Below are 12,502 nucleotides of genomic sequence, written 5' to 3'. Positions count from 1 at the left end.
GTGTGTCACCTCCTTTAATATTAAGGTATACAGATGTGTCGCAGGAACGGGCTTCCTTATCAACTTCGCAAATATATAACTGTCACTTGGCAAGAAATTTCTACTTAATATTTAATTGGGTAAAAACAAGACTAAAAACATGAAATATAAGACGGTGCTGGAAAAATACTAATATTGCCCTGGGTCCGCAAATTTTGGACTCAATGTATAATGGCAGAAATGGTTTGACAACCATCATTCATTAATTTAAAAAAAAAAAACATTAGTAAACAGTGTAGTAGTAAAATGCCCTTTTTTGAATTGTTGTTTGGATGAAGAGTTGTCTCATTGGCACTCATACCACATCTTCCTATATCTATAAAAAATGTTTAATGATATTATATAAGTACAGTGGAGATCACTTCTAACCTCTCATTAGAACTGTCAGAATATTCTGTCAAAGAACTGTTCTAAGCTGTCCTAACACAGTTCTACCTAGAACTGTTCTAAGTAGAACTGTCAGAATCAGTTCTAGGTAGAACTGTCAGGATCAGTTCTAGGGTAAAACTATCTAAATCAGTTCTAGGTAGAACTTTGCAAAACAAACTGCATGAATGAAAAATTATTTTAAATGAGTCACTTAGTTAATGTATACTATATAATATAGTATACATCAAAACTGTGTTGAATATGCACTATTTTGTAATAAAATCTAAAGGAAGCAGAAAACTAATCGAAGCCCTAAAATTTGAGATATTGTCAACCGGAATGCGAGATAACCGCATATATTTAAATGGTCAGGTCAATAATGGGATATCATATCGTCAATAGTATGTTCACATCTACAATCATCAATAGCTTGAAAGAATACAGCGACAACTTGTGAGATTTATAACAGGAGAGTACAAATCCAGAGGAGTTGGTTGCGTCTCAAACACGCTCACCAAACTGAAACTACAAGACATACAGACAAGACGCTCAAGTCAGAAGCTAATATTTCTGACTGTACGAGGTGGTCGCAGTGCAATAGAACCAGACAATTAAAAAAAAAGGCTCGTCCAAAAAGAACACTAAATTGCGTCAAGGGCCCGATTTAGCAATTATCAGTCAAGAAATGTTGTGAACAAACATGCAGAAAAAAAACTATACGAAGTGTTTTGAGATCTCAACGAGTAAAATACAATAATATTCTAACTCATTTTTCGTAAAAACAGTATTCGAATAGAACCACATTGAAGAAGCGTAGTGCGTACACCGAGCGTTGACAGCCGTTCAGAAACTACTCTCGTGCATCGTCAATACATCGACGGCGCCCTCTCTACCGTTGTATTAAAGCCGGTATTTGTATCCACAACGTTCTCCTACAGATACAGATCTAAAATGATCATGGTAAAAGATCGAAATTTACTAGGAGGCGTCCCCTCTATATATATTTTTAATGACCATGATCGTTAAAATATGAAACTTTATTTTTTACTACAAGCGTCACCTACATAAATTTGTGAATGGAGATGGGGAATGCGTCAAAGACACAACAACCCGACCATAAAGCAGACAACAACCGAAGGCCACCAAAGGGTCTCCAACTCCTGCACCCGGCGAATTCCTTCAGCTGGCCCCTAAACAAATATGTATACTAGTTCAGTGATACCGGACGTCATACTGAACCCCGAAATTATACACAAGAAACAAAAATTAAAAATCATACAAGTCTAACAAAGGCAAGAGTTTTTTTGAAATCTCAAACCCCCCTTCCTAATACTCCCACTTTTAAACAAATATACGCCTCCTTCCTCTGACTTGTCAGAGAAAAGATCTTGCCATATCGCAATTTGCATGAAAGAGGCAATTATCTCTTATATGCTTACACTAATTATACCCCACGCAACAAAGTTGCGGAGGATGTAATGTTTTGACCCGTCCATCTGTTTGTTTGCTTGTCCGTCCGTACGTCAGTCCGTCGATCCTGTTTCTTGTCATCGCAACTCCTCTCAAAACACACAACAGAATTTCATGATAATAAGGACATACTAAGTAGATTTGCATATCAAAAAAAAAAAATCTAGAAGTTACACCCCTTTGAACTTATGTGCTTCGATATACCTCTGCAAGTTTATCGTCGCAACTCCTCTGAAACCACACCACAGAATTTCATGAAACCTTGTAGATAACAAGGACATATTATGTAGATGTACATATCGACAGGAAATTATGATTCATTTTTTTTCTTTTCTTATACAACTTTTTTTTCTTACAGTTATTTTATTTCTCCAGTGGCAATGTGGGGACGTGCATGGGGTATGTGAGAGCGCTCACAAAGGTTCTTTACTTTTTTTGCTCCATGAGCATATTTGCACATTATTTGGGTTTTGGCCATAGGAGTATGTATTTGGTCATTTTTAGAGTAAAATGATAGCCTGGGATCCTGGCTGACTGCTCGACAGAAGAGCCAGGCGGAATACAACCTGGTTTGTCAATATAGGATATTAGGATTGTATTGTTACGAATTCATTGCAAATGATTTTTTATTTTATATTTGACATGCAAATTTAAAAAAAAATAGGTATATTGATTAACATCGTGAATCATTTCAGTTAATTTTAAAACGATTTACAACATGTTAGATTTAGTAAGGTTACCGGGCTATAAGGAGGTGTGGCACCAGGTGGGGTTCATATCGGGAGTACGGAGCATTAAGCAGCTTTTGAGATCGAGGGACTCGGGAATATTTTGGTTATTAATAACACAATAAATCCGTATTTTCATGCCAGTACCGAAGTACTGGCTACTGGGCTGGTGATACCCTCGGGGACTTATAGTCCACCAGCAGAGGCATCGACCCAGTGGTAGTAATAAAACTAACGGTACCAATTTTCTTGCACCAGATGCGCATTTCGACAATACATGTCTCTTCAGTGATTGACAATTAACAAATGAAGAATGTTGAATTTTGATACAAAGATACAAGTTACAAATTGACAATTTACGAATGAAGCATTATGAAATTGCACAGTTACAAGTAACAAACTGACAACTTACCGATTAAGAATGTTGAAACTACAAAGGTGCAAGTTACAAATTGACAATTTACGAATTAAGCATTATGAATTTCACAGTAACAAGTTACAAATTAACAATTTACGAATTAACAATTTAGAAATTACACAGTTACAAGTTACGAATTGACAAGTTACGAATTAAGAATTTTGACCCCGTTGGCTTTCCATAAACTCCATCTCCTCTTGCATGTGTTATACTGGTACCAAAACTAATACTTGGTCAAGGGTTAAACCAAAATAATGGATTACATCAACATTTATGATGCAATTCTTTCAAGAATCGAGTGTTCTTTTTAAAGAAGAAAGTTTGTTAGTTCGATATTTTTTAATGTGTTATATGTTTTGTTTTGTGACTTAAATACTGTCTAAATCTTTTCTCCAGGTAAGTAAGAAAGACACACTGATATAATTTATCTGGTTTATTGAATAATTAAGCATCTTTGTCCATTCGAAAGGTAATCTAATCATCACAAAAGTTAAAACTTGCCATATTTATATATATGTGTGTATAACAACACCTATATGTAACTTTCTCGATAAAGTGGTAGGTTCAAAAAGCCGAAATGATAAGCTCATAAACAATTAAATTGATATTGCTGATAACATTCGATGTATCGTTCGATTGAAGTGGCTTCTTTTGGATTGTCGTTTCCCAATCGTAAACTCAATATATTATTCTATCGATATTTTTAGCTCTAATGTTACTTATATGGTACTTTGAGTCTAGTATAAAAATTAAAACATACAAATATGTAGGTTATAGTTCACTTAAAATGAATTTGATTTTATTTCTTAAGGGTACGTTGAGCACATTGTTTTTTTCATACGTTGTAAATGTGCGATTTATTTGCAAACTGAAAATGTACAGCTTTCATCTTGTCGATGAAGATTGTTTTAAAGCGAAATCAATGCTTTTAGCATTGTCATTGATAAGCTACTTAATGTAGCCGTTGGAAATTACATTAAAAAAATTTGAATGTGTACACAATTAAGTTGAATCGGTCGTCTTAGGCCATATTTACTATGAGTATAGTATATTTTTTTAGGTTTGGATGTTTTATGTCTGTATATTTGAAAGGATATATTTCATACAAAAATATGGTTTTGAAAACAACATTTAAATGTATGTCGAGTAAATTGAAAAAGAAATGTCCGACATTTTATTCTCTAAAATACCTGAAAGCATTGAATTGTTTCCATTGATTTCATGCTCTTCAGTTATATACTCACGAATACTAATCATGTTTTATAAAATCAAGTCACATTTGGATAAACGTTTAGGAATGTTTGATCCTCAATGCCCTTAAACTTTGTATTTTATTTGGCCTTTAACATTTTTTATCGTTTGAGGGTTACTGATTAGTCTTTTGTAAACACATTGCACGTCATCACACATATAAAATTAAAATCCTGGTATGTATGGTAAGTTTGTGAAACCAGGCATTTAACTGCGAACAATCTTAATCAGAGGATTTCCAGTATTTCGGGAACACTGTTGAGAAAATTGAATCATCATTGACTTCGAAAAGTAAGACACTTCTTTTCACGCTCTTTTGTGAAGAGATTTGTCTTGACAAAGTTACAAAACTTTAAGTTTTAGTATCCAAATCAAATAACATTGTACTATTTATTGATCATTGATTAAACTATTCATCATAACAAAGACAAAATAAGAACAATGAGTTTCCGACAAAGGAGTGGTAACTCTAGCCAGCATCATTATCTATTTTATGAAGCAATTTGTTTTCGTTGCATCAAGATGAATAATCTAAAATACTCAAAACAGAAAACATTCAACACCTCAATTCCGAAATTAATTGAAACCGTGATCATGGTAAAATGGTAAGAGACAGTCAACTTAATTTTAATATTCATCCAGTAGCATGTGGATTTATCTTAAAATGCATTGTCAATCTGTTTCTGAGGATAGGGGTGCGACGACGATAGTATACACATAACAATTTTTAATTTTCATGCGATTAGGGTACAGTTTACTTGTTATCTAAGGCATATCTTTGAGGGTGGGAAATAGCTAATTTCTATGGAAATCGAATACTAACACCATTCGGGTTGATATCCATTTAATTATTTATTCCTTAGATACTGCGAGATTGTCTGTGGTTTTTGTTTCTCTATTGATTAACATTAATAGTTATCAAAGGTACCAGGACTAATATTTAATACGCCAGACGCGCGTTTCGTCTACATAAGACTCATCAGTGACGCTCAGACCAAGATAGTTATAAAGCCAAACAAGTACAACGTTGAAGAGCATTGAGGACCCAAAATTCCAAAAAGGTGTACCAGATTAAACTAGTAGAAGGAGATAGCTTGATATTAAATAAACAAGTCCTAATTCGCCCCATGATAATGTTTTGAATAATTCAAAACACTAAACTGTTATACTTAAGATGGTCATACTATTCTTTTAGGAAGTAATGATTATGTGATTTAGAATTTTATTAGACTCAGTTGATTTGAATTTGTAAATGAAAGATGCAACGGTTTGATAAGGACAATCTGTTCACCTTTTACTTTGAAAATCAAAACGTAACATTCTTTAAATATATTTTAACATATTTGTATTTCAGACATCAGTATTCATAGTTGTGAATTATGATTAAAGTGTTAATGTTAGTACATTTAACATTATATCTAGTGAAAAGCATTAACTATTGCACAAACAAATTGTAAAAAAGGGCAACAAACACTTGCACTGTTCTTCAGAAATTGTACAAAATTCCTAGTCAGTCGTTTAATTACCCATATGTATTTAGGAAAGTGTTTTTTAAGCTGTTATGTTGTTATTGTATGATTATGACGTTATAAACATCTTAACTAGATAAGGAAATTGAGAACTTGACGTATACAGTATGACTGCTTTAATTATGAAGACTGTTGTATATGTTGACCTAATGACATTGTAATTAGAGTTTTGTAGATTTAGTCTTGTTTCTTAAGGATGTACTTAGATGAAATTAAGTAAATCAAGAATTTACAATTGATACTAATGACGGAAGATCACTATTTAAGAATCGAAATAAGCTGAATAAATGTACATTCTGCCTTTTTAGCAAGGATCTTCCTGTTTTCTGCGATACGTTTCACGTTTCATTTCGTCAGAATGGAAATTATTGCCGCATCTGCTGGCGAAATAGTCCTCCGTTGAAGGGACTTTTCTTGCAGAGGCATAACGCTATCTCCGTGATATTTAGAGTCAGAAATGTCCTTTATTCGATTACGTTTACAATGACGACTGCAACAATAGCGTTTTTGGAGGTTAACACAACAGTTAAGTAGGTCTAACACGATCAAGAGAACCACTGGGAGAATGAGGAAAACAATGCTACCCCATCCAATAAACTTTGCAGATATTGTTTTGTTAATAGCTGAGTTCCTCTTTCGTACTTCTTTCGTTACAAACTTTTTGTCAATAGTGATTTCCGAAAGAATGTTCTGGTTAAAATCTTCAAGAGCTATTTTCATTATTTCAGAATCTGTTATTTCCAGTCCGTCAAGAAATTGCCATTTATTATTACAAAATTTCTTTGGACATCTACACGGCAGTTTTTTTGGTCTTTTACCTGAAATTACATTCTATATAATGCATCTTTGTCGTTGAATTATAAGTTTTTGTTGTGCATTATTTGGTAAATACATTCAATCAAACTATTTGAAGTTAATATAAATATAGACAGCAGAAATACGCTACATACAGATTTGTACATAATAGTTATTGAAATAAAACAAATATAGCAAGTATTGTTGTCTAAAACATAATGAATATTTTTAAAAGTACAATAAAAAAAAAATAATGAACTCCAAGCTAAGAAAATAAAAACGGAAATCAAATGGCAACATCAAAACACATCAAACGAATGGATAATAGTTGTTATATTCCAGACTTATACTAAGGACATATGTTTTGTTTGTGTGAATTATGATTGGGTGTCATATCCCCGATAAAGTAAAGTGACTTTTTTTTATTCATAAACATTACAACGGGTGAAACCTGTAGAGCAAACTTTGTTTGCCCTTTCGGAGCATTGAGATAATCCCTATTTTTAGTGGGGTTCGTTATACACAGTGTTTAATTTTCTAAGTTGTGTTTTGTGTAACTTTTGTTAGTATGTTGGTCTATTCATCGTAATACATGTCAAGTTTGTTTTCGACTTATGAATAGTTGAATGTGCTTTTGGTATCGTTCACATTTCTTTTTCCCCTTGTTTGAAGACCATTCATTGAAATAAATAATTTAAAGTCTGCTTCACCGGTAAGCAACCTTATCGTCTAAATGTATTATTTTATCTATTGAATAATTTGTATTGGTTTGAACTTAGCAAATTATAACACCAGTTAAATTAAAATTTAAGAGAGGATTACAAGCAGCTAGGAAGTGTTCAATTACAACCAGGTGACTTGGAGTATTTATAGGATAAAAGAGGATGAACTCAAGTGTGGTCCGAGTGATGGAAACACAGGTAAAAAAGAGATTAGACACAAAGTCAATAACAAAATGATTGGTTTGGGGATATATAATTATTATATACAAGTAAACAAGATTTTGTAATCTCCCTCGTGCTGTATCATATATTGGTAATCATATCGATATACACAATCTTTATTAAACCTTTAAACTTAATGCAGTCATCTTTATTTAGTTACCTGTTTTATAATGTTTTATGGTGCCATTTTGACGTGACGATTGGTAGTGATATTGGGTGTGTTTGGATATACGCCTGAGGCGGCCTATGCTTTGATATTTTGTGTATAAAATATCAAACCATAGGTACCTATGGGTAACCATAGGCCGCCTCAGGCGTATATCCAAACACACCCATTATTACAGATTGTTGGCGGTTAAATTTGTACACCCAACAATTGTAACATGTCTTAGGAAGATAACTATCATGGCGTTTAAATGCATAACATTCCTAATGAATTATTTGTTATCTTAAAGACTAAAAATGATACGAACAAGCAGTTCATTGATTAAAGTTTTAACGTTTTGCAGGTTGATATTTATGTGTAAGTATAAACAAAACATTTATTTTGCATATATGATTCACTATCAACCTGCTCAATACCTGTTGTTGTTTGTGTTGAAGCCTCAGACATCACAGTTAAAATGGAAGAATTAACAGTTTTATTAGTTTTGCTGGTAAGTTTCTTTAAAGTATCAGGTATAATCTGCATTACAGTTGCCGGATATGTGTCGCTGGTTATCATGTTTATAAAATATGATGTTGTAGATTTTTTTAAAGATACAGACGTTGTACTAGTTTTAGCAGATAGTCCTGAAAAAAAAAGAAATAAAGAAGGCCGAAAATGATAAAGGGACACTAGACAACAATAAGTCGAAAAAATCAGTATCATAGCATAGTAAAAACTACGAAGTCTCTTACATTCCGGTAAGACAAAATATTGAGTTGAGTCCTACCGATATTTAGGGTTCTATCGTCGAATCTTACAATTTTTCGCCCAATGCAATTGTTAATATTTATTTTAATGCAAAAAATAAAAAAAACTCTAATGAGATCTCGCAACGAATTCATTATATTTTGTCTCAACAAAGATCTTTAAACGGATAAATTCCTGAAATTCTTAAAACATGTAGAACAATGCTTAAGTATTTTACCAAGTTTGTTGTTATTATTGAAAACAATATCCATAGATTCATTCTGTCTTGCTCTTGTAGCGATGATAGATTATCAGAGTTATAGTTACAGTGAAACCTGGGTAAACCGAACCCTGATAAAACCGAATTTCAGTTTAAACCGAACAATTTTCAAAGTCCCTCAAAATTTCCCTATCAATTAACGTTAATCTAACCTGAAAAAAACGAACCCTGTCAACACCGAATTCCGAACGATTTTTGAATGCTCGATAGTAAATATGTATCTAAAAATTACCTGTCAAAATCGATCGATAGCAATCAAAACAAAAAATTATTTTTAATTATTTTCATGATTTCATTAAACAAACACAGGATGACAGAGTATCCCCGAGGGTATTTGAGGTTAAATTAAATGGTGAGTTGTTATGACAAACTAATTAGCATGTTTGTGTCCATGCATTCAGTGATCACATGATTTATGTTGTAAAGAAACGTTAAACTGGTCTGCTGCCCCCATCGCCGAAAATGACAAGAAAGGAACTTTCCCTTAGATCAATTAAATGCACATTTCTCAAATAATTATCGTGACTGCCATTCTGTAGCTAAACTGCTTAATTAAGTAATAGTTTTAAAGTTTTAAAGCCTTTCACTGGATTAGGAGGTCATGCAACACGACAAGGTCAATGGCTTTCGATTGCCGGATTCCCTTTAGAGGCCCTATATATTTGATTCGGATGCTCCTGAAGACTTCCGTAAGCTATTTAACAACGATAAAGTCCGAGAATAAACTGGACACAACTGGACCCCTGCTGTTGTTTCACTCTTATCGTGTTGCGAAGTATCAGTCAGCGGGTGGCAAGTTTAGTCCGAGAACTTGTGTGTACAATGACGATCTCGACTCAACTACGGAATCGTCATTTGACAGTGACTTGGAAAATGAAGTGGTCAGTGAATTAATGGATTAGAAAAAATTATAAAAAGCAAAATTGCTCCACGTCGGACATCATTGAACGATTTATTCATTGTAGTTTCACAACGACGAGCGTGATTGACGGAGTGGCGTTTGATTTATTAACACAAATGTACCAATAGGTCTATCTTTATTTACTTATATTTTTACGCTTACATCTATATCATCACGAAAATAAATAGTCGTCTGTTGTGTCACCTATTATCCCTTGTCAGTAAGTGCTAAAATTATTTTGGTGTCGACTTCTGTTTACCTCTACAATCCGAACACCTGTGAAAACCGAACAAAACGCAAAGTCCCGTGGGTTTTCGGTTTGGACAGGTTTCACTGTATCTGATTTAATGTACAATAAACTTATGAAAAGGCAGTGGTGCCTTTTCATGCAGATTTATCATAGAATTTACTTATATAATTTAAGTAAACACTATGTATTAACATTAACGGTACCAATTTTTCTGCACCAGATCCGCATTTCGACAACACATGTCTCTTCAGTGATGCTCGTGGCCAAATGTTTTATAAAAAAAAAATATACACTATCAATATGTTCAATACCTTTTGTTTGCATCTCATTAGTTACAGATAAAATGGCTGTATTTACATTTCCAGAAGTTGTACTTGATAAAGTATTAGGCGTTGCAATTTCCGGATATGTGTCGCTGGTTATCTTGCCCATGAAAACTGACGTCGTTGAGCTTCTTATGGACACTTGAGTGTTTTTCACAGTTACTATTTTAGTTGTTCGATCTGTAATCAACAAATATTGAATGTTTAAAAAAAAACATAATCGAAAGGATTAATGAATAAAGGGCTGCGCTTTAGCGCATGATACGCCCGTTGTTCTTTTAACTTGTCTTTTATGCTTTAAATGAATTTATATGATCAACTAGAAATATATATACAAATCAAACGGGATGTTACATTAATATATTCACCAAAGTTTCATAAAATCCCCCTTTTTTAAGTATAAAAATTCATTACTTAAGAAAACGTAAAATCTAAAATTTATAAAAATGGAAAGGGGGCTTATGTCAATAGATATAAACAATTTATCAAAGTTGCATAACATTTTGTGAAGTGTTAGTTATTGTCCCAAAATTGGAAAATCCCGTCTTTTTTAAGCATAAAAATTCATAACACGGAAATGTAAAATCTGAAATTTATAAAAATTGACAGGGAGCTTACATCAATAGATATAAACAATTCACCAAAGTTTCATTGACATTGGTAAAAGTCTTTTTGAGTTATTGTCCGAAGTGTTGAAAATCCCCCTTTTTTTATGAATAAAGCCCCATAAATCCAAAACTGAAAATCTGAAATTTATAAAAATTGAAAGGGAGCTTACATCAATAGATATAAACAATTCACCAAAGTTTCATGGACATTGGTGAAAGCCTTTTTGAGTTATTGTCCGAAGTGTTGAAAATCCCCCTTTTTATGAATAAAGCCCCATAAATCCAAAACTTAAGATCTGAAATTAAAAAAAAAACGAAAGGGAGCTTACGTCAATAGATATAATCAATTCACTTAAGTTTCATGGAAATTGGTGAAAGTGTTTTTGAGTTATTGTCCGAAGTGTGGACGACGGACGGACGGACGGACAACGGTATACCATAATACGTCCCGTCTAAAAGACGACGGGCGTATTAAAAGAAAAGAGAACAGTGGCAAAATAAAACTACAATATGAAAATAAAAGAATTCAAAACATACACCAATATTAACAGCCAGGTATGTTTATTTCTGGTTGTACTTATATCAACATTTATAATTTGTCAATATATCGATATTTTTAGTAGCAGTAGTAGTGTTTATCGACTGTTTCTTTCAAGCATAACTTTCTAACAATTTTCTTCTTGATAACTTTAAACGATATCGTAAAGGTAGTACCAAAATACCTTGACTAAAACTAATTTGGCTTGTTTAATCTTCTTACAATTTTGACAAAATATATCTATGATCTAGTAGCTCATAATGAGGAATTTTTGAATGTAAGGCTGTTTAGAACTTTTTGTAAAGTTTAAAAGAGAACACATCGTGAACAAACTAAGGAGTAGTCTATTCTTAAATAGTTATAACAAAACTCTCTATTTTAGAGTCCATGGACTTTCTACCAAATCTTGACTTTGTGTGCCACAAACTCCAAATTTTCAATTACATGCAACCAAACAGTACATAGTAATGCTTTTAAAGTCCGGTTAAACTTTTCATATTTGTGCGAACATGATGAGGGTTAATACAGAAAAGCGTTTCAAATGCACGAAATAGTGTTAGATAGTGTTGTTTTCATTTTTACTAATAAAAAAACCAACGGATACAGGAAATCCCTTCATGACACAGAATTGTTACACGCACAGCACACAGATGCAAGCAACTGGAAAAGACCAGCGATTGTTTTGCTGTTTTTTACTTCATATATATTGCATTTGTTATACTTATTGTATAGTTTTGTCATTCCTTTCACTTTATCAAAATATTGCTGCAATACATCTACTACTATTACCATGAGTACCAGGCATATGTTTCAGTACTTCAATATGCGTCGGTGTGTATATTTACCTATTTTTGAAACTGTTATCCGCTCCGAGTGACCCGAAAAACCTCCACAAAATTCCCCAATGTTGCCTTTACAAACGAGTTTATCTGTACATTTATAATGTTGTTTGTTATTAATCGAATGAGGTTTGTTTGATCGACAATAACATCGATTTGACTGAAAAAAGTTAGAAAATGAAAAATATAAATACAAAAAAAGATAAAACATATCAAGGACACTATCAAACTTGAGTACTCTGTTGTGTTTGATTATATCATTGCAAAATGTAAATTGTTACTGTTATTTTGTACGTTGGTACTTGTATATGAGTGGTTGAACAGA

Source organism: Mytilus galloprovincialis, chromosome 11 (genome assembly GCF_965363235.1).
Source record: "Mytilus galloprovincialis chromosome 11, xbMytGall1.hap1.1, whole genome shotgun sequence".
In the NCBI taxonomy this organism is placed as follows: Eukaryota; Metazoa; Mollusca; class Bivalvia; order Mytilida; family Mytilidae; genus Mytilus; species Mytilus galloprovincialis.
Note: the sequence above shows the minus strand (reverse complement) of the source record.